Source organism: Schistocerca piceifrons, chromosome 4 (genome assembly GCF_021461385.2).
Source record: "Schistocerca piceifrons isolate TAMUIC-IGC-003096 chromosome 4, iqSchPice1.1, whole genome shotgun sequence".
NCBI lineage: Eukaryota > Metazoa > Arthropoda > Insecta > Orthoptera > Acrididae > Schistocerca > Schistocerca piceifrons.
The window spans coordinates 300993603-301018274 of record NC_060141.1 but is presented as its reverse complement, the minus strand read 5'-3'; the positions used below and the strand labels follow the sequence as shown (position 1 = coordinate 301018274).

At 41.6% G+C, this 24672-nt stretch overlaps 1 protein-coding gene and 1 non-coding gene across 2 annotated transcripts in view; both read left to right on the top strand.

Moving 5' to 3' along the window:
* The window catches only part of LOC124795805 (atrial natriuretic peptide receptor 1-like), a gene marked incomplete at its 3' end in the record, with an annotated part of 376775 nt that overhangs the window by 87966 nt on the left and 264137 nt on the right, over positions 1-24672 (top strand). The window lies entirely within an intron of this gene.
* On the top strand, positions 2752-2828 carry Trnat-ugu. The gene has a single exon. It is a non-coding gene; the product is annotated as a tRNA-Thr (tRNA).

Below are 24672 nucleotides of genomic sequence, written 5' to 3'. Positions count from 1 at the left end.
TCATTAGAAGGAAATACTACTCACTTGAAAGCGTGGTGGCTTGCTAAAATCTATCTGTATGAAAAGCAATGTCCTGACTAACTGACTCATCACTGCCCAGCCAAAACCGGTAATAACAAAAACTTGAATTTTCGAGAGGCTGTTGATCTTAAACTGTACACATCGTTTAAGAAAGGATTTTTCGAAATTCCACCCCTAGGTGGGTGAAAGAGGGGACTAAAGGTTTTTGAAAAAATGTTTATCGGTCAAAAATTAAAAAGTACGTGTTCCAGCATTTTTGGAAAACAACCTCAAAGAAGGTGTATAGTGTGTGAAAATTTCTTTTTTTAAATAAATCATTATTAGAGAACTGCTAAAGCATATTTAAAGATACATCTATAGAAAGATTGCTATTTGAGTTCTGGGCTATTAATTAAAAATACATGTTACAGTGTTTTTGGAAATTCAACACTTAAGATGGTAGAATATGAGATGAAAATTTTAATGGAAATTTCCGTTATGTCAAAACATAGATAGAGTTGACCTTCTACTGTAAGCGTCCTTTAAAAAGGGAATTTTTTCTAAATTCCACCCCTAAGGGGGTGAAAGAGGGAATGAAAGGTTTTTTGAAAATATGTTGCTACGAAATTTAATATTTGCTTTCTTGGTCATAAATAAAAAAATGCGTGTTGCTGCGTTTTTGGAATTTCAGCCTCTAAGCAGGTGAAAATATTGGTGAAAGTTTTTTAAATAAATCATTATTAAAGAATTATTAAAGCATGTTTGAAGCTACATCTATGAAAATAGCTATTTAACTTACCGCTTAGGACTGAAAAAATGTGTGTTCCAGTGTTTTTGGGAATTCAATCCCTAAGGGAGTGAAATAGGGGAAAATATTTCATAGAATCATTTCATTAAGAAAGCAGAATAGCTTTTCGGAAAAGACCATGCTTCTATGGCCTTAATGAGAGTGGAAAGTTTATAAGGTGTCGCAGTTTGTGAACTACATCAAAGAAAGCTATTTAATAGTCCCCACGACAAATCAGCTTTGTCATAATTGCATAGAAAAAGAAACTAATTATTGATATTTAATTTTTCAGTGGGCCTGAAATATGTTTATTAAATTATTTTTGTTGTAATTACTACTCAAACTAATCATTAGCAATGACGAAATAGACACCACGTTTGAATGTGACTCCATATACAGGAATATTTGTTTGAGATGCGAGAATTTAGTACCGGTCTAAGATTGGCGCAAATAACTGTAGAAAAACATAGCCGATTGTTTTTTTTTAACTCGTTATGTGAAATTAAATGTTTTGGAACACTTTAATTATGCGAAGTCTGGCAGCCATGTAAAGGGCCACTAACTTTTATAGTGTGTAGATTTACTCATGAGCGATGGGCGTAAGAACATATAATTCGATCAAATAAAAGGAAAACTAAACAAATCTGCACAGACGATACAGTCTACGCGAGCGAAGCATCGGGCGTTAAGTTAGTTGTATATAAAGAATAAAACACTTCCCCAATTACACTTGCGCCTGAGTCCATAGAAGAGGGGGTCAAACCGTCCAATCAGTCCCATACTACAAAGTTGGTGTAAGTTTTTATATCTTTTGGAATCCACTGATCAGTTAAGATACTGCTCACCTCATTCTTGGTTCCGCGGCGCGTCTCTGACATTTTGAAAAGTTCCACAGTATTGTAGTACACTAATACTGTGTATTTCAATTTTTAACGTGTCTGTGTTCCTCTAAGTGCCGACGTAATATTCTGTAAAGCTTAGATATTTAATCACTACACCAGTCTCATATTGGAGCACTTGCAGAGATACGACACTTGAGCTACACAGCGACCATCGCAATTCATCAGCTATCGTCAAGAAGACGCAGGCACGAACCGCAAGAGTGAAAACTTTTTTATCTATTTGGTCTTCGGAAACTAAAAGCCATTTATCCAGCAGTACAAAACATAAATTGACGATATAACATAAGAACGTACACATACAAGTTTAACAAAGTGCTTTATAAGCCTCCTGTTGACTGACATGCATGTACGATTTCCAACAACAGGTTATGGAATCTTAAAGAAAACATAAAGAACGTGTAAAAATATTAACGATCAACAATGCTTTTGTGATACAAGTATAAATAAATAATAAAACCGCTTTTAAGAAAGGTTTTTGGCATGGTAGCTTGACTGAGTTAATTCTTCTGGCACCACAGTAAAAAAAGACAACGAAAAAATCAGAAACAACCGAGTTACAAATAGTCAGTGCCAAAGGTGAAGTAACTATATCTACAAAACACATTAACATGAAACTACTGTTAGCATACTTCTCAGTTACAATGAAATGAACACCCTTAGCTGCTTACAGGCGTTGACATACGTCAACGGGGACAGATGAAAATGTGTGCCCCGACCGGGACTCGAACCCGGGATCTCCTGCTTACATGGCAGACACTCTATCCATCTTTTTTTTTTTTTGCATTTTGGTCGTTGTTGATCGTTGTGTTTGTTCGTTGCGGACGTCACATGACATCCGGTTCGTTCGTTTTGTTGATCCTTCCACTCAGTTTTTTTATTACAGAGGCCAACCAGCTCTCTGGCCGAAGTCCATCTGAGCCACCGAGTACACAGAGGATAGCGCGACTGCAGGGATTTATCTCTGGCACGCCTCCCGCGAAACTCACATTCTCAACGTATTGTTCCGCACTATATTCGTAGTGCCCCCGCCTGTTATACTATATAGCAGTTGCGCTATCCTCTGTGTCCTCGGTGGCTCAGACGGATAGAGCGTCTGCCATGTAAGCAGGAGATCCCGGGTTCGAGTCCCGGTCGACACACACATTTTCATTTGTCCCCGTTGACGTATGTCAACGCCTGTAAGCAGCTAAGGGTGTTCCTTTCATTGTAATTTCATTCTAACGAGCTGCATGGTCACCAATGGTATCTGTTCTTTCGGACATGTCCGAAAGAACACAAAACCATCTTAGTATATACTTCTCAGTGCTGCGTTTTTACTACAAATATACCTTGGTAGCTTGTAAAAATTTAAAAACTCTTGATTATATGCAGGATTATTCAAAGAAAGTAGAATGGCAGCACTCGGAGAAAATTAGGCTTTCAGCCGATGTAACTGTTGCAAGAACTATTGTCTACGCCTCTCCCATTCTGCATATGCAAAGAGGCTGTAACTGATGTCACCTTCTGTTGTGGTATTTCAGTCGCGGAATGGAGTTGGAGTAATTCCAGTGCTGTGAAGGACTGTCGGGAAACTTCCGTGGTTGAACCTCATACGCCAGACAGTGATATCAGCCATTTAAGTAGGCGAACATCGCAAAACCAAGATCCACCCGGAATAAAAAGAGAACACAGGCATAATATCTTCCCCTGAAATACTGAGACACGTTGCAGTACTCTTGCCATAGTTGAAAGGCATTCTGTGTGGCTAGATGGTACAACTCTGAAGCCGAAAGTTCGAGGTCGGTCAAGGTTCTAGATTTTGTAGTTTCTTTAGCAAAAATATCGACTTCTTCACTTTGAACGAGGCCACAGTCAGGTTTAACACACAGGAGTTTAATCTTACGATACACGGGACGCGCTGTCAAAGTTGCTAGTTTAGGAATACTACTTCTTATGTTTTAGAGATTGTAAAACTGACATAGACTGTGGAAACATGAAACTTACATATTTTAAGGCTTATAGCAGCGTTGAAGGCTTAATTGAGAGGTGAAACTATCTGCGGATCTGCGTAGCCACATCTTACATCGGTGGATAGTTGGAATTCTTCGACGACGCTGAAACTGTCTCCGGCGTAATACATCATAATAAAATAATATATATCCGTCTTTGTACATCGCCCCACCCTCCTTCCCCTCTCCTCCACCACCTCTCCCGACCCCCTCCCCTCTACTCGGATAAACGGGCGGTGTCGTTCTTGCAGTAAGGGGGTATCCTTGCAAGGTAACTAAGGTTTCCCAGGAGCGTAGTACATCATGATAAAGTGATATAATATTATATCAAATTCCCAGGAGCTCTACGGAGCCCCAGGATGGCTTCAGTGTCACGGACATCGTTTTGCTGTCGAGCACCCCGTCACATAAACTTCCATTGAATGTCTTATCGCAACGTTATTTGAATAAATCTTTGTCTGAAAATATCTCTGAAACTTAACAAAGTTCATTGACGCACCTTGCCATCCCTCCTGAATAATGTAAGAACACTGTGCACTATTCTCGTCTACTTCCCCTCACGTTCCCTTTCCCTCCTGAGTTCCCCCCTCCCGACTCTGATAAAAGGGCGGTCTCATTCCTGCAGTGAGAGGGTGTCCTCACAGGGTAACTAAGGGTTCGGGAGAGGTATCAATGTCCCAGTATTCCGAAAGCTACTAGACGAGGAACGCAAACTGTAACCCGACGCCCCCCCCCCCCCCCACCCTGCTGCGTTAGCCAGAGACGTGCCATCATGCATCATGTTTGTTCTCAATGCTTTAGTTCATATGCAATTATCTGTGTATAGTTCGAATTCACACAGTTATTAAATCAAGATTTTTCTCCTACGTCAGTCTACATTTCCTTAATTAATATCTGAGGTAAGAGTAACCACACAATAATTATAATTAAGGCAAAATGAGGTGGAATGGAGCAAGGAATGGAGTCTAGAGTGCAACCCAGTGTCATGTTACAAGCGGTCCATCTCTTCTACATTACTGACCGTATCGGCACGTCTTGTCAAATTAACATGCAACACGCATAACAGAGGTACTGTCACACACCTAATCCCCTGTTTAAAATTACTTTAGGTTTAGCAGTTGCTCATCCAGAAGTGGAAGTTGAGAATAGAGTTGTTACATATCCCATGAAACTCACGAGTAATCCTACATTTCATTCATTGCGCTGTAACTCGCAAACTGTTCGATGTACAAAGACGGAACAGCTATTAGTTGGTTCTGGAAGAGTTGCGCTATGTTTTCGTGTTAGTTTCATTTGCAGCAACACATTTTTAAGATGGTACACGTAAATTTATAAAAATTTATTTTCTGATCACAAGGAAATTTCGACAAGCAGAAAACATTTTTGACATTTTAGTTAGGTGCATATATTAGGTTGGTGCGAAGTTCGTAGCGTTTTCGTTTTGCATGTTGGTATTCCGGTATCTATGGGTTTATTTATCAGTTTCCATCATTTATTTGTAGTTATCATTGCTATTTGAGTTTACATATTGCCATTTTGTGATTTGGAGATAGTGAGTGGAGCTGTGGACGCTAGAGCATAAAGCGCCAGATGGAGAAATCGGAATATTTCTTCTGTTTGAGTACAAGAGAGATGTGACAGCAGTGGAGGTACCCAGAAGCATTCGTGCCATATATGGGGATAATGCCAATGGACAGAGTACCGTAAGAAAATCGTTTTCTAGTTTTAAGGAGGATCGTTTCGACATTAGTGACTCTCCATATCCAACAAGAGAGGAGTTTGATGACGATCGTTTAAAGGCATTAATCCACAATTATCAACGTCAGTGTGCTCGAGAAATAACAATGAACTGTGACCATTCCTCCATCGTGCGACATTTTCATGCAAAGGGGAATGTTCAAAAATTGGGTGTAGCGGGTGACCGTATGTGCATCGCTGCTTAAACGTTATCAGTTGGCTGGTGAACAACGAGAACCATTCCCGTCCTAAGTCGTTACTGCTGACGGACAAATGGTGGCTTTATGCTAACGTATGGAAAAGAAAGGAATGGTTGAGCCCGAACAAAGTAGCAACTACCCCATACAAATATCTGCGCACATCTACAAAAGATAATGTTATGCATCTGGTGGAACAGCGACGGTGTGGTGTACTACGAACTGCTAACTATCATTGCTCGACGAGTTCTTCGCTTGAAAACCACGTGATTTATACAGTCGTGGAACCGAAAAGCCACGCCATCGTTGCCAGACTTTAATAGATAGTGAAGGAGAACATATTATTGATGGCTAAGTCTCATTTAAGTGTATCTTTTATGTTTATTAAACTTATGTAAAAGACGCTATGAACTTATGCACTAACTCAATATTAGGCAAACGAAATTTTAAGAATATATTTTCATCTGCTCCAAACCAGAACTCTGCCACATCTCTTATCAGATACACTTCGAGTCAAATGTGACACATAAAGCACTGCTAGTTCGCACGTCAAGAGCTACGATCGATGGGGTTAAAATTAAGGCGTGTTTTATCAGCATTCACTTCAACAGATTCCTTTTACTTCTTACGTGGCTTCCTTTCACGTTCTCATTACTTTTTTCCATTAGATAAAATGGGTTACAGCCCATCTCCTTGCCTAACTTCTGCCTTATTAGGCAATGAAATTTCTCCATGAAATATTACTTTGGAGATGGGTTCCATTACCTTTTGATTTATAGTTGCCCTAGTTTTTTTTCAGCCTATTCCAAATTCTTCCAAAGGAGCGTCTGCTGGTCGATCGAGTCATATGCTTCTTTTATGAACAAATGCACCTGCAGTACTTTTACCTCATATTACTCTTAATCTGAGGATGCTTTTCAGACACAGAGGCTCTTCCTTTTCTGAAGCCTTTTTGGTATTATAGGCACAGTTTTACGTTCCGCAGTAATTCTGCTGCTTTGTATATGACCTGAAATTAGTGCGACGTATATAAAGCAAAGTTCGTAGAACGTACGAAAACGTTGTTATGTGCTATGCCAAAGCCATCTTCAAATTTCATATCGAAAATTTGTATTCAACATTTAATGTTTTTCATTTTCATAAGAATATATGCGCTTTGATGATGATTTGTTGTACTTTTTCTGTATTACTATTGTGATGAAGCCTGTCTTCAAATAAAAATTTAACTTTTAAAATCGTATATTCAAATGAAAACAAAGACCAGGTCAGGTTCATGGGTCACAAGGTCATACAATGACTTCCAAACCTGTCAACTTAAATCGTTTTTGCTGGCAATGTGATAGGTGTACAATGAGTTTTGGTCATCAAGCGTTAAAAGGAACGAAGCATGACGCAATTAAAATTTAGCTGTTTCTTTAAAATGTCATAACAGGCCGAATATGCGATAACTACATTCTTTGAGAAAAACGTTATTTTTAAAAGATTCCTCCATTCGTTCTTGAAAAATCAGCAATACAATTAACAGGAATTAAGCATAAAAAAATCATTCAAATAATAATTCACTTTGCCAAGTATCTTCCTTCAATTTGAAATCATTCTCTGAGCCCATTAGTCATAAAACGCAGCACAATAACCATGAATATCACTCCTGGATGATGAATGAACGCGAAGCTGTGTTTTGCCATATTTTGTAAATACATCCATGACCGTTATAAGCTTGTATTTGATTTTTTACGATTGAAAGAAATGCCCTCTGACATTCGAGTACCGAGATAATTACAATCGGAAAGCAACTCGTTTGGAAGCGAGGATTAGGTAGGTATCTGTGAATGCTGGATATTGGTTCCTGGTGGAGATTTAACTGGCGAATTAATCTTCCAGAACCGATATCGGAGTTCTCTTTCAGCCCATTATCCTGGCCTGCAGTTGGCTGCTCCGCATCGCTAATGCAGCTTGTTTCGTGTATTCAGCTGTTCTGTTCTGCGGCTCGGCCATTTGTTTTGTCGCGCAAGCACAGGGTAACCGCTTTAGTGATGTTTAGTTTTTTCGAACACAGAATCTGAACTATCATTCAATTTATTATTGCTGGTAGTGAATTATATCGCAGTACTATGATCTTAAAGCTTATTGTGACTACCCTATGGACTCTATATTGATTGCAATCTTCCCGTACTGTGCTCCAGTTCTTGGTCGACAGGTGCTGCCACCCGCAGCACGAATAAATTTTTAAATCATTTGAACGTACAGCACTATCACATATTTCAGTAAAGAGAAATTACTAATTCTATATTATAGCAGCATCTCGAACAAAGGGATCAGTTGATTGCTCTGTATGTCTGCGACGGACCTATTTGTTTCAGAACTACAGTTCCTAGTGTTTGACATTTAAAACAGTATCACCATAAGCACCGTTATACTACCGCTTCGTGTTCGAAGTAAGGTGCTACATTTATCACCATCTCCGTTCATCTGACATAAAACCTTTAACTGCGTTACATGAAACACTCTGAAGCTATTTACAGGCAAAAAAATACCAATGGGCCTTGAACACGGCGATTCGTTAACATCAAAAGGCTTACGTCTCGAACTGAGAAAGTTACAACTGGTTTTCAGTCTACCGTGATGCAAAACCAGGTTTTTGAGGAGATTAGTAGACCTTCTTGCATAAATCAATAATATTACAGTACGTTACGATATCTTTTTGTACCTCCGTAGTACTATAATCGAATTTACTATCATTTCATGCGAAGTACCGGGTGATCAAAAAGTCAGTATAAATTTGAAAACTTAATAAACCACGGAATAATGTAGATTGAGAGGTAAAAATGGGCACACATGCTTGGAATGATATGGGGTTTCATTAGAACAAAAAAAAGCAAAGTATTGCTACACGCGTGAAAGATCTCTTGCGCGCGTCAGCCGCCACTTTCGTCATGCTTGGCTTCCCAGGTCCCCAGACCTCAGTCCGCGCGATTATTGGTTTTGGGGTTACCTGAAGTCGGAAGTGTATCGTGATCGACCGACATCTCTAGGGCTGCTGAAAAACAACATCCGACGCCAATGCTTCACCATAACACCGGACATGCTTTACAGTGCTGTTCACGACATTAGTCCTCGAATACAGCTATTCTTGAGTAATGACGGTGGACATATTGAGCATTTCCCGCAAAGAACATCATCTTTGCTTTGTCTTACTTTGTTATACTAATTATTGCTATTCTGATCAGATGAAGCGCCATCTGTCGGATATTTTTTGAACGTTTGTATTTTTTTGGTTCTAATAAAACCCCATGTCATTCCAAGCATGTGTGTCAATTTGTACCTCTCTATCTACATTACTCCGTGATTTATTCAGTTTTCAAATTTATACTGACTTTTTGATCACTCGGTATGTTACTGTAAATAGTTTTACACATGATTGTGGATTATTTACGACAATAATAGCATATTAAGTATGATTTCGAATACGTTTTCACCGAATTATTACTATACAAAGATGATCAATCACAAATACTTGCTTGTAGGAGGAACAAACCCGTAATGAACAGCAGTGTCCTGCCTGAAGCAGTCTCGTTGTTTAAATGTCTGGGCGTGACGTTGCAAAGCGATATGAAATGGAACGAGCATGTGACGATTGTGGTAGGCAAGATGAATGTTCGCTTCGGTTTATTGGGAGATTTTATTAGGGAACTGTGTTCATCTATAAAGGAGACAACGTATAGGACGCTAGCGCTGCTGGAGCGTTTGGGACCCGTATTGGGTCGTATTAAGATAAGACATCGACGCAATTCAGAGGCGGGCTGTTATATTTGTTACCGACAGGTTCGAACAACACGCAAGTATACGGAGATGTTTCGGAAACTCAAATGGGAATCCCTGGTGGGAAGGCGACGTTCTGTCCGAGGAATACTACTGAGAAAATTTATGGGTCCGGCATTTGAAGCTGACTGCAGATCTATTCTACTTCCGCCAACTACATTTCGCGCTACGACCACGATGGAAAGATAAGAGAAATTAGGGCTCATATGAAGGCATATAGACAACTGTTCTTCCTTCACTCTGTCTGCGAGTGGAACAACCCGGGAACGTTTGTATAAAGATTTTTGATTTGCAAAGAAACGCGTGCAAGAAACGCTTTGGATCGTAGAAAAAATTTACGCCATTTCAAAAAAGAACTTTCAGATGAACAAATTACTGATTTTATGAATCTAATCATAGTCGTAGTCAAATACGGCTACTTTGAATTTAATGAATAATTTTATCCGATGCTCTCGCTATGGAAAATCCGTTGGCTGGTATCCTTGCTGACATTTCCATTAACTTTCTGGAAGCGCTGGGCATTCTCTCCTGTTTCAGATACGTCGATGATATTTTAGTCATCTGCAAAGGACCTGTTGATGCTATTGACCGTATTTTCAATCTCTTTAATGAACTTTACACGAAAATATCTTTCACCGGTGAACTCGAAAACGAGGTCTGCCAACTGAACTTTCTTGACTTGACGCTAACAGTAGGAGAAAATAAAATCTCTTTTAATGTTTTTCGTAAAGAAACATTTACCGATCAGATCGTACCTACCTCTTCCCTGCACCCTCAATCTCATAAAACGTTTTCTTTCGCTCTGCTATTCACAGAGCTACTTCTATTCCTCTCTCGAAAGAAAAATACAAGGAAGAAATTAATTTAATCAAAACTATATCAGTCAATAACGAATACTAACTTGCCATAGTTGTAGACATCCTTAAAAAGAAAGCTGTTAAAAAAATTACTACAATCGACACGTCTATCATTGAGTCCAACCAAAAGAAGATCTTTTCTATTCCTTTCTTGGGACCCATCTCCTATCAAAGTCAACGCCTTCTTCGTAATAAATACAACTGTTATGTTGTCTTTTCAACCAATAATTGTTTGAAAAAAATATTTATTCACAATTTAAAATCGATCTGTTCCCCTTTGAAAAACTTTGGTGTCTGTAAGATTTTTTTGCGAAACTTGCTCGTCTTACTACATAGGACAAATAAGACGTGCCTTTACAGTCAGATGCAAAGAACATCTTTAAGAAAAAATGGCACTAGCACCCAGAATTTGTCTTTTGCCGACCATCTTCTGTACAGGTCACGCACCCAAAGCTGTTCACGATATCAGCATTTTGCACACTGAGAAGAAAGGCCGTAGATTAGATGATCGCGAAGAATTAGAAATATTTTTAAACACATTTCTCGTAATGATGGTCTCATTCTTAGAGAGCAGCTACAATTACGTAATAAAATCTTCTTCAGTGGTACAAAGCCGTTACTTGATATTTGATTTCGTGTTCCCTCGTGCAGTTACCGAACTATTTTTTCTATTTAAGTCGACTCATAATTTTTTGTTTCTCAAAAATTTATATCAACTGCTATACCATTCTTTTCTGCTCGCTGCGTTGTTCAGCTCGCTTTGTATTTCTAAAATGGCGTTATTTGCCTTTTAACTGTATTTATAAGCTCTTACGTAGACACGGTAAGAGAGAGATTTAGGAACCAGGTTTTAAATTGTAAGATATTTCCAGGGGCAGATGTGGACTCTGACCACAATCTATTGGTTATGAACTGCAGATTAAAACTGAAGAAACTGCAAAAAGGTGGGAATTTAAGGAGATGGGACCTGGATAAACTGAAAGAACTAGAGATTGTACAGAGTTTCAGGGAGAGCATATGGGAACAATTGACAAGAATAGGGGAAAGAAATACAGTAGAAGAAGAATGTGTAGCTTTGAGGGATGAAGTAGTGAAGGCAGCAGAGGATCAAGTAGGTAAGAAGACGAGGGCTAGTAGAAATCCTTGGGTGACAGGAGAAATATTGAATTTAATTGACGAAAGGAGAAAATATAAAAATGTAGTAAATGAAGCAGGCAAAAAGGAATACAAACGTCTCAAAAATGAGATCGACAGGAAGTGTAAAATGGCTAAACAGGCATGGCTAGAGGAAAATGTAAAGATGTAGAGGCTTATCTCACGAGGGGTAAGATAGATACTGCCTACAGGAAAATTAAAGAGACCTTTGGAGAAAGGAGAACCACTTGTATGAATATCAAGAGCTCAGATGGAAACCCAGTTCTAGGCAATGAAGGGAAAGCAGAAAGTTGGAAGGAGTATATAGAGGGTCAATACAAGGGCGATGTACTTGAGGGCAATGTTATAGAAATGGAAGAGGATGTAGGTGAAGATGAAATGGGAGATATCATACTGCGTGAAGAGTTTGATAGAGCACTGAAAGACCTAAGTCGAAACAAGTCCCCGGGAGTAGACAACATTCCATTAGAACTACTGACAGCCTTAGGAGAGCCAGTCCTGACAAAACTCTTCCATCTGGTGAGCAAATTGTATGAGACAGGCGAAATACCCTCAGACTTCAAGAAGAATATAATAATTCCAATTCCAAAGAAAGCAGGCGTTGACAGATGTGGAAATTACCGAACTATCAGTTTAATAAGTCACAGCTGCAAAATACTAACGCGAATTCTTTACAGACGAATGGAAAATCTGGTAGAAGCCGACCTCGTGGAAGATCAGTTTGGATTTCGTAGAAATATGGGAACACGTGAGGCAATACTGACCCTACGACTTATTTTAGAAGCTAGATTAAGAAAAGGCAAACCTACGTTTCTAGCATTTGTAGACTTGGAGAAAGCTTTTGACAATGTTGACTGGAATACTCTCTTTCAAATTGTGAAGGTGGCAGGTGTAAAATACAGGGAGTGAAAGTCTATTTACAATTTGTACAGAAACCAGATGACAGTTATAAGAGTCGAGGGACATGAAAGGGAAGCAGTGGTTGGGAAGGAAGTGAGACAGGGTTGTAGCCTCTCCTCGATGTTGTTCAATCTGTATATTGAGCAAGCAGTAAAAGAAACAAAAGAAAAATTTGGATTAGGTATTAAAATCCATGGAGAAGAAATAAAAACTTTGAGGTTCGCCGATGACATTGTAATTCTGTCAGAGACAGCAAAGGACTTAGAAGAGCAGTTGAACGGAATGGACAGTGTCTTGAAAGGAGTATATAAGATGAACATCAACAAAAGCAAAACGAGGATCATGGAATGTAGTCGAATTAAGTAGGGTGATGCTGAGGGAATTAGATTAGGAAATGAGACACTTAAAGTAGTAAAGGAGTTTTGCTATTTGGGGAGCAAAATAACTGATGATGGTCGAAGTAGAGAGGATATAAAATGTAGACTGGCAATGGCAAGGAAAGCGTTTCTGAAGAAGAGAAATTTGTTAACGTCAAGTATAGATTTAAGTATCAGGAAGCCGTTTCTGAAGGTATTTGTATGGAGTGTAGCCATGTACGGAAGTGAAACATGGACGATAAATAGTTTGGACAAGAAGAGAATAGAAGCTTTCGAAATGTGGTGCTACAGAAGAATGCTGAAGATTAGATGGATAGATCACATAACTAATGAGGAGGTATTGAATAGAATTGGGGAGAAGAGGAGTTTGTGGCACAACTTGACTTGAAGAAGGGATCGGTTGGTAGGACATGTTCTGAGGCATCAAGGGATCACCAATTTAGTATTGGAGGGCAGAGTGGAGGGTAAAAATCGTAGAGGGAGACCAAGAGATGAATACACTAAGCAGATTCAGAAGGATGTAGGCTGCAGTACGTACTGGGAGATGAAGAAGCTTGCACAGGTTAGAGTAGCATGGAGAGCTGCATCAAATCAGTCTCTGGACTGAAGACCACAACAACAACAACATATGTAGACAACTTGTTATCATTGCCTTTTACTTCACGTACAAAATAATGTTCATCGAAACATTCGTCTGTCTGTATTTAAAATGTTAAGTTGCCTGTTTGTACTTGCGGCTACTCTTGGTGTAATGTTCTCCTGCCCGCAATTGCTAACGCGGGCGCCTCAATCTGATACTACCGTAGCACGGCGCATGTGAGCAGCCCATAGTGGCTTGCCTTTTATGTATTCTGTTTTACAAATTTTGTGACTAAAGCTTTATCGCTTAATTGTAGTTTAATACGTGACATGTAAGTATGTTTCCTTTTCGTACTCCTAGCTACTACTTACCCTAAAAAAATTCCTGTAATTTTGTAATCATGTTATAGACAAATTTGAGTGTTTTATTTCTGATGAAGACACTCATAGCAGTACGAAACCTGGGTCAAAAGACTCCTTCTTTGTGATAGAGCGCTGCTATTGCTGTTAATTTTACATGACAATCGGCCTGCACTAAAAATAAAATAATTTAACAGAAATGGGAAGTGTTACACCATGAGTTACTAGTCCGCTACTTATCAGTCTATGCAAAAATATTTATCACGTTACGAGCACTGAATGATTAGATTTCCACTACGTTCGTCTCGCGGTGTAGCTGAGCGGTCAAAGGCGCCTTGCCACGGTCCGCGCAGCTCCCTCCGTCGGAGGTTCGAGTCCTCCCTCGGACATGTTGCCCTTAGCGTAAGTTTGTTTAAGTTAGATTAAGGGAAAGTGATCGGGAAAGAACGCTTCGCAAGTCAAGATCTCAACCTAGCTTCCAGTAGTCTATTGTGTAAGCTTAAGGACCGATGACACCAGCAGTTTGGTCCCATAAGACCTCACCACAATTTTTTTTTTCACGTCGTTCGAAACTGATGTTTATCATCAACAACAGCACGTGGTGTGACCACTGCAGATATGAAGACACTCTTGTATCAGTTGCACCGTGGAAGCAAACAGTTTCAGAATGTCAATTTGAGGAATTTATTGCCATGCCTGACACACATTCTGTCTTAGTTCACCAATACTCTTGATTGGAAGGTGGTATGAAAGTAAACGTCTTTCCATAGCACACCAGTCATAGTTTATAAGTGATAAATCAGTCGACTGATTAGGCCAGTCAAAGATCCTTACATTTCTCAAGGTGTTTATGGAGTGAACCTCTGTGCGGAGTCTTGCTCTACTCTGCTGGAATATGCCATTTGGTACACTAGTCGCCAAGAGTATGAGAGGAGGGTTTACCATTCTTGCCACATACCGGCGAGTATTATCCTCCCTTCAGCAATAACAAAGCAGCCCCGTTGTGTTATCCAACAGCTCCCCACGCAACAAGCTTCCACGTGTCGGAGAGAGATGGGACTCCAGAATCGCTACTTCTTCTGACCTTTCACCTTCTACGGACACATTGGTGTCGATCTGACAGCCACAACCAGAAGCGAGACCCATCGCTCAACACCACAAAAAGCCACTTAGCGTCCCAGTTGACTAAGACTCTGCAACATGCAAGGCCGTCGTCAGAGCTACGGCATGATCGGGAAAGAACGCATGGCAAGTCAAGATCTCAACCTAGCTTCCAGTAGTCTACTCCTGGCGCTCTGTGATGACACTTTATCTGTAACGTCTGCCCGAATGTCAGCGGTTGCCATCCACCTGTTCGCCAGAACTGTTCAACCTTCTCGGAGTGTAGTACACCTGAAAGTCTTTGTGCCTTCTCTTTCTTGCCGCACTGTTGTCCTGAGATCATTCTACAGTCAATGCTCTATTGTCACTGTGATGCTCCCATATCCCTCATGCAGTGATCAGAACCTGCTCAAAGGCCGAAATATAGCGATAAGCTCTTTGCATGGTATGCTGCGCATGATGTGTTACTGCTAAACAACATAGTTCGATGAAATTTGGACCATAAGTAAGAAGAACTGTTACACTAGAGTGCGGAAGGTAAGTGGAATAAATACGCAATGAGACGTACAGAAATGACTCGTTTACTCACAGACAATAATTACATTGAAGTCATCTCGATTTATGATGATCCCCTGGACGTTACAAAAGGCGGGAAATGGTACTTAATGGTACTTAATAGGGTGTGTGACCACCACGGACGACAGTGCTTCCTCTGCAACGTGTTACCATGCTGACCACAAGGTTGCTAAGAAGCTCTTGTGGTAGAGCGCGGATGAAAAACGCTGGACGATCATTGGTACTGGAGCACGTCTACTCAACGCATCTCACAAGTGCTTGATGTGATTTAGTTCGCGGGGGTGGGGGATATGAAAGGGGGGGGGGGGGTGGGCAAGCCAGTCCTAGAGGTCCTTCATCTGCGCAGTTCGCTGCGGTCGCGCATTGTGATCCACAAAATGAAGTCTGAGCCAAATTTATCTCTGCAAATACGCCCACCGACCAAGAGGTGAACCGTGTTCAAAGGTATGGATGTCAGCACACCCACGTATCATTAGGACTCCAGCCACCAAGACCTGGACCACCAAAACAATTATGTTCGACATTGTTTCTGAGTGCGTTACATACTATCAAATGGTGTTAGGTGGGAAAATGTAAAGCACCCAAGAACACTGTCGAGCATGATCGGTATGGTAATACAGGTGCTATGGTCTAACGAGATGTATAGTTGCTTGGGCGTGCTGAAGAAATCTTTGAACATAATACACTATCCAGTCGACTTGCAGCTCTGTACTCGTTCCCCATATGCGTCTTTTTAGGTGTGAATTCAGCCCTGACTTCATTTGTATGGATGACAATGCGCAGTTGGAGGAGCTCTTGCCACGAGAGGATGTACTGCGAATGGGTCGGCCTGCCCGTTTCCCGACTTAAATACCATCTAGCACATGTGGGATGCGTTGGAGAGACGTATCACAGCACGTCCAAATCCAGCAACGAATATCCAGGTTGTCAAACGCGCGCAACGCCCAACCACAGAAACTCTTTACCACTTTTGTAGCCATCACAGGAGCACACCACCGAGCGCATTGAAGTCCACGGTGATAACACACCCTGTTAAAAATTGTGCTGTAGCAGTTCTTCCAATTTATGGGTCAGTTTCATCGAAATGTAGTACATGACAATGACACTTTCGTTAAAAAAAGTCTTGCCCACCAGTGTATATCCCACAGGTCTTGAAATTTTGGAGTACAGTTTCGTAGCGTGCTGTCTAGGCGTTCATGCTGTAGGGCTTTAATTTTCCGTCAGTGTATGTGAAAATGTTACTACGAGACATTCTTAACAAACGCATACACGAACAACGAGCGACGATAAAATGCTGCCGGCCGGAGTGGCCGTGCGTTTCTAGCCGCTACAGTCTGGAGCAGCGTGACCGCTACGGTCGCAGGTTCGAATCCTGCTCCGGGCATGGATGTGTGTGATGTCTTTAGGTTAGTTAGGTTTAAGTACTTCTAAGTTCTAGGGGACTGATGACAACAGCAGCTAAGTCCCATAGTGCTCAAAACCATTTGAACCATTTTTGATAAACTGCTAGGTGTGGTAGAGAAGGAACTAACCCTTAGAGACGGCTTGAACGGTTGGCATTAATAAACTTTTTATACCTGGGATTCACAGTCACACTTTGTAAAAGACATCACACACTACTGGCCATTAAAATTGCTACATCACGAATATGACGTGCTACAGACGCGAAATTTAACCGACAGGAAGAAGATGCTGTGATATGCAATTGATTAGCTTTTCAGAGCATTCACACAAGGTTGGCGCCGGTGGCGACTCCTACAACGTTCTGACACGAGGAAAGTTTCCAACCGATTTCTCAAACACAAACAGCAGTTGACCGGCGTTGCCTGGTGAAACGTTGTTGTGATGCCTCGTGTAAGGAGGAGAAATGCGTACCATCACTTTTCCGACTTTGATAAAGGTCGTATTGTAGCTTATCGCGATTGCAGTTTATCGTATCGCGACATTGCTGCTCGCGTTGGTCGAGATCCAATGACTGTTAGCAGAATATGGAATCGGTGGGTTCAGGAGGGTAATACGGACCGCCGTGCTGGATCCCAACGGCCTCGTATCACTAGCAGTCGAGATGACAGCATCTTATCTGCATGCCTGTAACAGATCGTGCAGCCCGTCTCGATCCCAGAGTCAACAGATGGGGACATTTGCAAGACAACAACCATCTGCACGAACAGTTCGATGACTTTGCAGCAGCATGGACCATGGACTATGGCTGCGGTTACCCTTGACGCTGCATCACAGACTGGAGCACGTGCGATCTGCACGAACAGTTCGACGACTTTGCAGCAGCATGGACCATGGACTATGGCTGCAGTTACCCTTGACGCTGCATCACAGACTGGAGCACGTGCGATGGTGTACTCAACGACAACGTGGGTGCGCGAATGGCAAAACGTCATTTTTTCGAATGAATCCAAGTTCTGTTTACAGCATCATGATGGTCGCATGTTTGGCGACATCGCGGTGAACGCACATTGAAAGCGTGTATTCGTCATCGCCATACTGGCGTATCACCCGGCGTGATGGTATGGGGTGCCATTGGTTACACATCTCGGTTGCCTCTTGTTCGCATTGACGGCACTTTGAACAGTGGACGTTACATTTCACATGTATTACGACCCCTTGGCTCCTACCCTTGATTCGATCCATGTGAAACCCTACATTTCAACAGGATAATGCACGACCGCATGTTGCAGGTCCCGTACGGGCCTTTCTGGATACAGAAAATGTTCGACTGCTGCCCTGGCCAGCACATTCTCCAGATCTCTCACCAATTGAAAACATCTGGTCTATGGCCGAGCAACTGGCTCGTCACAATACGCCAGTCACTATTCTTGATGAACTGTGGTATCATGTTGAAGCTGTGTGGGCAGCTGTACCTGTACACGCCATCCAAGCTCTGTTTGACTCAATGCCCAGGCGTACCAAGGCCGTTATTACGGCCAGAGGTGGTTGTTCTGGGTACTGATTTCTCAGAATCTATGCACCCAAGCTGCGTGAAAATGTAATCACGTGTCAGTTGTAGTATAATATATCTAGCCAATGAAAACCCGTTTATCATCTGCATTTCTTCTTGGTGTAGGAATTTTAATGGCCAGTAGTGTATTTACGCCAGTGAGTGTAACACTTCCTTTACTTCACGATTGCAATTTCGGCCTTAGGCCATTATCAAGCGCAAATTTTTGTGGCTTTTAAGTTGACATGGCTTAAAATCTGCACTTGATAATAGCCTGAGACCGAAATTGCAATCGTGAAGTAAAGAAAGTGTTACAGTTACCGGCGTAAATATGATGTCTTTTATAAAGGCAGTAATAGTTATCATAAGTTATTTTGGCCGTAGAAGTTCTAGTGGGCAATGGGCTAATTGTATGAGAATATAAATTGTTTAAATCTGTAGCAGAGGTGTTAAGTGCGAGGTCTACCGCTACATATCCGAAGGCCGCGCAGCGCCGCGGCTGGAGCGTTGCGCGCGGTGGCGTGTGAAGTGAATCCCAGAGGACCGGACTCGGCGCCGGCTGCCGCTGCGGCTGCGGCGTGACGCGAACGCTGCCAGTCACGGTTACTCGCTTAATGGACCAGCCGCGCTGTCAACAACGCCGTGGCGTCGCCCACGAATCGATAGCTGAACTGATTATCGCGAATCCTGCGGGACGCGCCGAATTACTCGCAGCTAGCGTCAGGGCGCGGTGGGCGGGGCGACGCGTCCCCAATTGTTGCCGGTGCCTAGCCATCGCTCTAACAAGCGCTGCACGCTAATCCCACCGACAATTACGCTGTCGGTGAGGGATGGCACAGATACGATTACTAAGCAGCATGTCAGACTCTACATCTCAAGGCTAAGCAACCGATCAGCCCTGCGTAATGCAGAACTGACCACTAGATGTCGGGAAAGGAGGTCTCGAAAGCATAAGAGGAGGCACGGAGTAGTGTGTTGCTAGCGGAGGAGCAGTAACAGCATAAAGCGTTGGCCAACACAGCTCTGCGACTTCGAAAGAGGACTAGTCTTTGGATGTCAGCTGGGTAACGTACCTATCGGGGACATTTCAAACCTTATAGAATTCCCCATGCAGACTGTTGGTGATGTGACTGTGAAACGGAAACGTGAAGGAACAACCACATGCCAAATTTAAATATGTCAAATTTAAACAGACGCAAATACCCAAGATTGGCTATCTTTTATAGAAGCTCGAAATTTAGCGCGGGCTTCAATCCGAGACGCCTATAACAGTTTCCACAACAAAACTTTGCCTCGAAACCTGGCAGAAAATCCAAAGAGATTCTGGTCGTGTGCGATGTATGTTAGCGGCAAGAAACAATCAATGCCTTCCCTGTGCGATAGCAATGGAGATACTATCAAAGACAGTACTTCCACAGCAGAATTACTAAACACAGCTTTCCGAAATGCCTTCAGAAAAGAAGATGAAGTAAATATTCCAGAATTCGAATCGAGAACAGTTGCCAACACGACTAACGTAGAAGTAAATATCCTCGGAGTAGTGAAGCAACTCAAATCACTTAATAAAAGCAACTCTTCTGGTCCAGACTGTATACCAATTAGGTTCCTTTCGGAGTATGCTGATGCATTAGCTCCATACGTAACAACAGTTCGCTCGACGAAAGATCTGTACCCAAAGACGGGAAAGCTACAGAGTTCACACCAATATTCAAGAAAGGTAGTAAGAGTAATCCAATAAATTACAGGCCCATATCGTTAAAGTAGATATGCAGCAGGATTTTGGAACATATATTGTGTTCAAACTTTATGAATTACCTCTAAGAAAACTACCTATTGACACACACTCAACATGGGTTTAGAAAACATCGTTCCTGTGTAACACAACTAGCTCTTTATTCACATGAAGTGTTGAGTGCTATTGACAAGGATTTTCAGATCTATTCCGTATTTCTGTATTTCCGGAAGGCTTTTGACACTGCACCACACAAGCGGCTCGTATTGTAATTGCTTGCTTATGGAATGTCGTCTCAGTTATGTGACTGGATTTGTGATTTCCTGTCAGAGAGGTCACAGTTCGTAGTAATTAACGGAAAGTCATCGAGTAAAACAGAAGTGATTTCTGGCGTTTCCCAGGATAGGCCCTTTGCTGTTCCTTATCCATATAAACGATTTGGGAGACAATCTGAGCAGCCGTCTTAGGTTGTTTGCAGATGACACTGTCGTTTATCTACTAATAAAGTAGTCAGAAGATCAAAACAAATTGCAAAACGATTTAGGAAAGATATCTGAATGGTGCGAAAATTGGCAGTTGACCCTAAATAACGAAAAGTGTGTGGTCATCCACATGATTACTAAAAGGAATTCGTTAAACTTCAGATACACGATAAATCAGTCTAATCTAAAAGCCGCAAATTCAGCTAAATACCTAGGTATTACAATTACTATCAACTTAAATTGGAAGTAACACATAGAAAACGTTGTGGGGAAGACCAAAGAAAGATTGCGTTTTATTGGCAGGACACTTAGAAAATATAACAGACCTACTAAGGAGACTGCTTACACTACGCTTGCCCGTCCTCTTTTAGAATCACGTTTTATATCATCGAGAAATATGGGAGAGAGTGTAACGGAAATTATATGAGACTTGGGCTGGACATCATTAAAAGAAAGGCGTTTTACGTTGCGACGGAATCTTCTCACGAAATTCCAAACACCAACTTTCTCCTCCGATCGCGAAAATATTTTTTTGAGACCGACCTACATAGGGAGAAACGATCACCACGATAAATAAGAGAAATCATTGCTCGTACGGGAAGATATAGGTGTTCGTTCTTTCCTCACGCTATACGAGATTGGAATAACAGAGAATTGTGAAGTTGGTTCGATGAACCCTCTGCCAGGCACTTAAACGTGATTTGCAGAGTATCCATGTAGATGTAGATGTTGATGTAGACAGCTAAACCAAGACCGGAGAGCCATATACTGACACACTGGTACCGTCGAGCATTTGCTGGAGGCGTTTGTAAAAAGTCGCATGAGATCAGCGAAAGGAATTATTCTTGAATTCCAAAGTACTACCAGCAATCCAGCTAGCACAATGACTGTGCGTAAGTGTTAAAACGTCGAGCAGGTCTTCATGAACCACACATTTCTGTAGTCGGTGCCAAGCGACGCTTGAAGTAGTGTAAGGAGCTACGTCAGTGGACAGTGAGTGACTGGAAACGAGTTGTCACGCTGTACCCTGTGGCAGTTCTATGGAATGCTTTGTGTTTATCGAATGGCTGGAGAAGGTTACCTCTCATTATGTGTAGTGCCATCAGTGAAGTACGGAGAACATCGTACTTGGGAGCGTTTTTTGTGGTTAGGTTGTGGTCCCTTTATTACGCTTAAGAAAACCTAAATGTGGAAGGATTCGAAAACGTTTTTACAGCATAGTGTTCTACCTACAGTATACAAACTGTTTGGAGACGATGATTGTTTATATCACCGTCATAATGCACTCTGTCATGAACCAGTATCTAAGAGTCAATGAATCGTGAACTGTAATATTCCTGAAAAGAATACACTACTCCCGACCTTTCGGTCTGGAGTCTATGTTATCAAAACTAATGTATCAGAGACCAGGAAAGGCGACACTTTCTTGTAAGTACACGCTCTGGACAGCCAAAGACAGACGATAAACGCGATTTCTCTGCCGGTTGACGTAATCGACCACGCACCCAGCGTGTGATCACGACCTGACATTTGTCGCCAAGTTGAATCTATCTCATATTCCAGAACAATACATTAGATCTCAGCATAGGGCCAGTTCGCTAAAAAATTTACCCTTTGAACTTCTACAATGACCGTTACAGGAGCGTCCACGAAACAAATGAATTTCGGGTCAGTTCACACAAAATATCAACGGAATGGAAGGGAACGTCAGCGTCAAACAACGTGTGACCGCTTCAGACAAAACTTCAACCCAACGTATCTTCGCCTGTCCCAATACTGAGTGGTGAAAGTCACTGCATGAGGTACCAACTGTGATACAGTGAATCGGAATATAGTACCAGAATGAAGGAACTACCAACGACATTAGAGTTTAGTAACGACTAAAGCAAAATTTGTGATTCTGTGATGAGGTTACAAACTTTTAGGGCTGATGGAGAAGGGAAAATGTATCAATTCTAGGTAAGGGACGTTGGTCCAGAAACTACCGAGTCGAAGACTGTAAGCGAAAAAGTTTTGATACCTGTGAGAGTGAAATTTACGTACTGGCATTGTTGTACGATAGGCAACTATCAGAGGTAATACTTTGGACCAAAATAAGAAATAAACGTATAGTAAAAATGGGCTCCACAATGCAGATCTAAAGATATATGAATACTTGTTCAGCAGAAGAACGGCGTTTCATAGTAGCGAAGATGAACAAGTGTTAATAACTCTTCAGGTATGCATTTTAGAGTCCATTTATACTAGATATTTTTTCCTTGTTTTGGTCCATGCTACCACCTCTCAAAGTTTCTTATCCTAAAATCATAGAAACAGTGCCGATTCTATTGTCAGAGGTTCGGTTATAAGTTTTGACTCAGTTGTTTCGGGACCATGATCCCTTTACTGAAATTGATATAGAGTCCAGAATCGGTATGTCAATCAGGTAAAATCGCCGTGAACTTTGAGGCAATCATCCCACCGACGCACCAGCTTGCAGATACACGTTTGATAAAACACCGTGTGTCCTGCTGTGTGAAGAAGTCGGTAAATCGTCGACCCTTCAAAGGCGTTTTTGAAGGGATCTAAGGCGTGATAACCTAACAGGGAGAGATAAGGACCACAGAACTGGTGCTTCAGTGTCTCCCTGATCAACTCGCTTCTTGCGCCGAATATCGATTTGCACAGAACTTTGGGCACCGTTCCACAACGGTGACATTCGGCAGACATTCTGCCCCATACACATTCTTCATTATCTGGTGGATGTCTACCGGCATTTATCCTTCGGCAGCCAAGAAAAGAATAACAGCACATTGGTCCTATCTAGGCGCATTTGTTAAAAGCGTCGCCATAGTTCACCTTTCCACATTTACCGTATGCAGGTCGGAAAGACATGAGTGCCACGTTAATCCCTTTCCTATGTATCTGTGCTTATACACAGCCCCATCGGAATCGCGCTAAATTGCATACACGTTGCAGCAACGGCCTGAAACGTAAATTTTTTGATCTCCCGGAACTATATTTCGCAACCTTCGATAGAACTGACTCTTTCAATGCGAAAAACATATTTAAATGAAAACTGTTAAATTTACTCAGGTATTGATGCAGTCTTTCTCCTTTTACAGGTGTTACAAAATCTAAATCATTTTTCGCTAGCAGTCGCTGATGTAAGAAAACTTATAGGCAAAATACCCAAGTCCTCAGCCAACGTTAACGGATACAAAGCAAGCTATAAACATTAATACAACTGAAAATCCACCACTTTGAGTGAGCATGGCGAGCTTAGCCTAACTTACGATATTAGCAAACGACGCCATCATTCTCTTGCCAACGCTAGCGTTAATACTCGCATTCCAAGAATCTTTAACGGTGACGCTGCGTTTAGTTGCGGGTATGTGTCATTTCTACCATTTAAAATGCAATGTGGAATGTGTTGACTTTCCGTTAGTTTCCGTTCCATGGCGTCTAAAATGAATGCGCCTCTAAGTTCTTACCTAAGGCAACCGCACTCCAGCCTACCAGCACCACGGTTCTTCGAAAATTCGACGTATCATAAACCCAAAATGTGAAAAATAATACCAAATCGAAAAGCTTCGGCCCCTCACAGTTCTTAACAGCAACTATGAAAAGGTAACCCGATGTTTCACCAGTAATGAACAAAATTATTAGCAAGAACCAAGGAAATCGATTTTTGACGCAGATCTAACGTATCGCGATTGTATTGGATGTGCAACAGCCACCTACAGTCCCACAGGAATAACATCAATTGTTTTCAAAAAGCCCTTCTACAGCGTCAGCCATGAATACCTCAGGACAGTCGTCGACGCTCTTGGATTTGAGATTAAATTTATGTTTCATCTTCTGACAAATGTAAATACTCGAATTATCACCAACGGGGAAGCAACAGATACATTTCCGATTAAGTGTTCCGCAAAATAACAACGCTCTTCATCTATGGCACTATTCGTCATATCGCTCGATCCATTACTACCCGAAACCTTGCTATCCTGCACGGGCCTGACGGTGGGAAGCTCACGCACAGTTTGGCAAGGTTGCGCATATGATATGGAGATATTTATTACAGATGCCCAAATCTTAAACACAGCAAAGTAAGATTTAAATCTGTACGAAAAAGCGTCGTATGCAGCAATAACCCTACGAAAACGGTGGTCATATCCACAGGGAAAAACA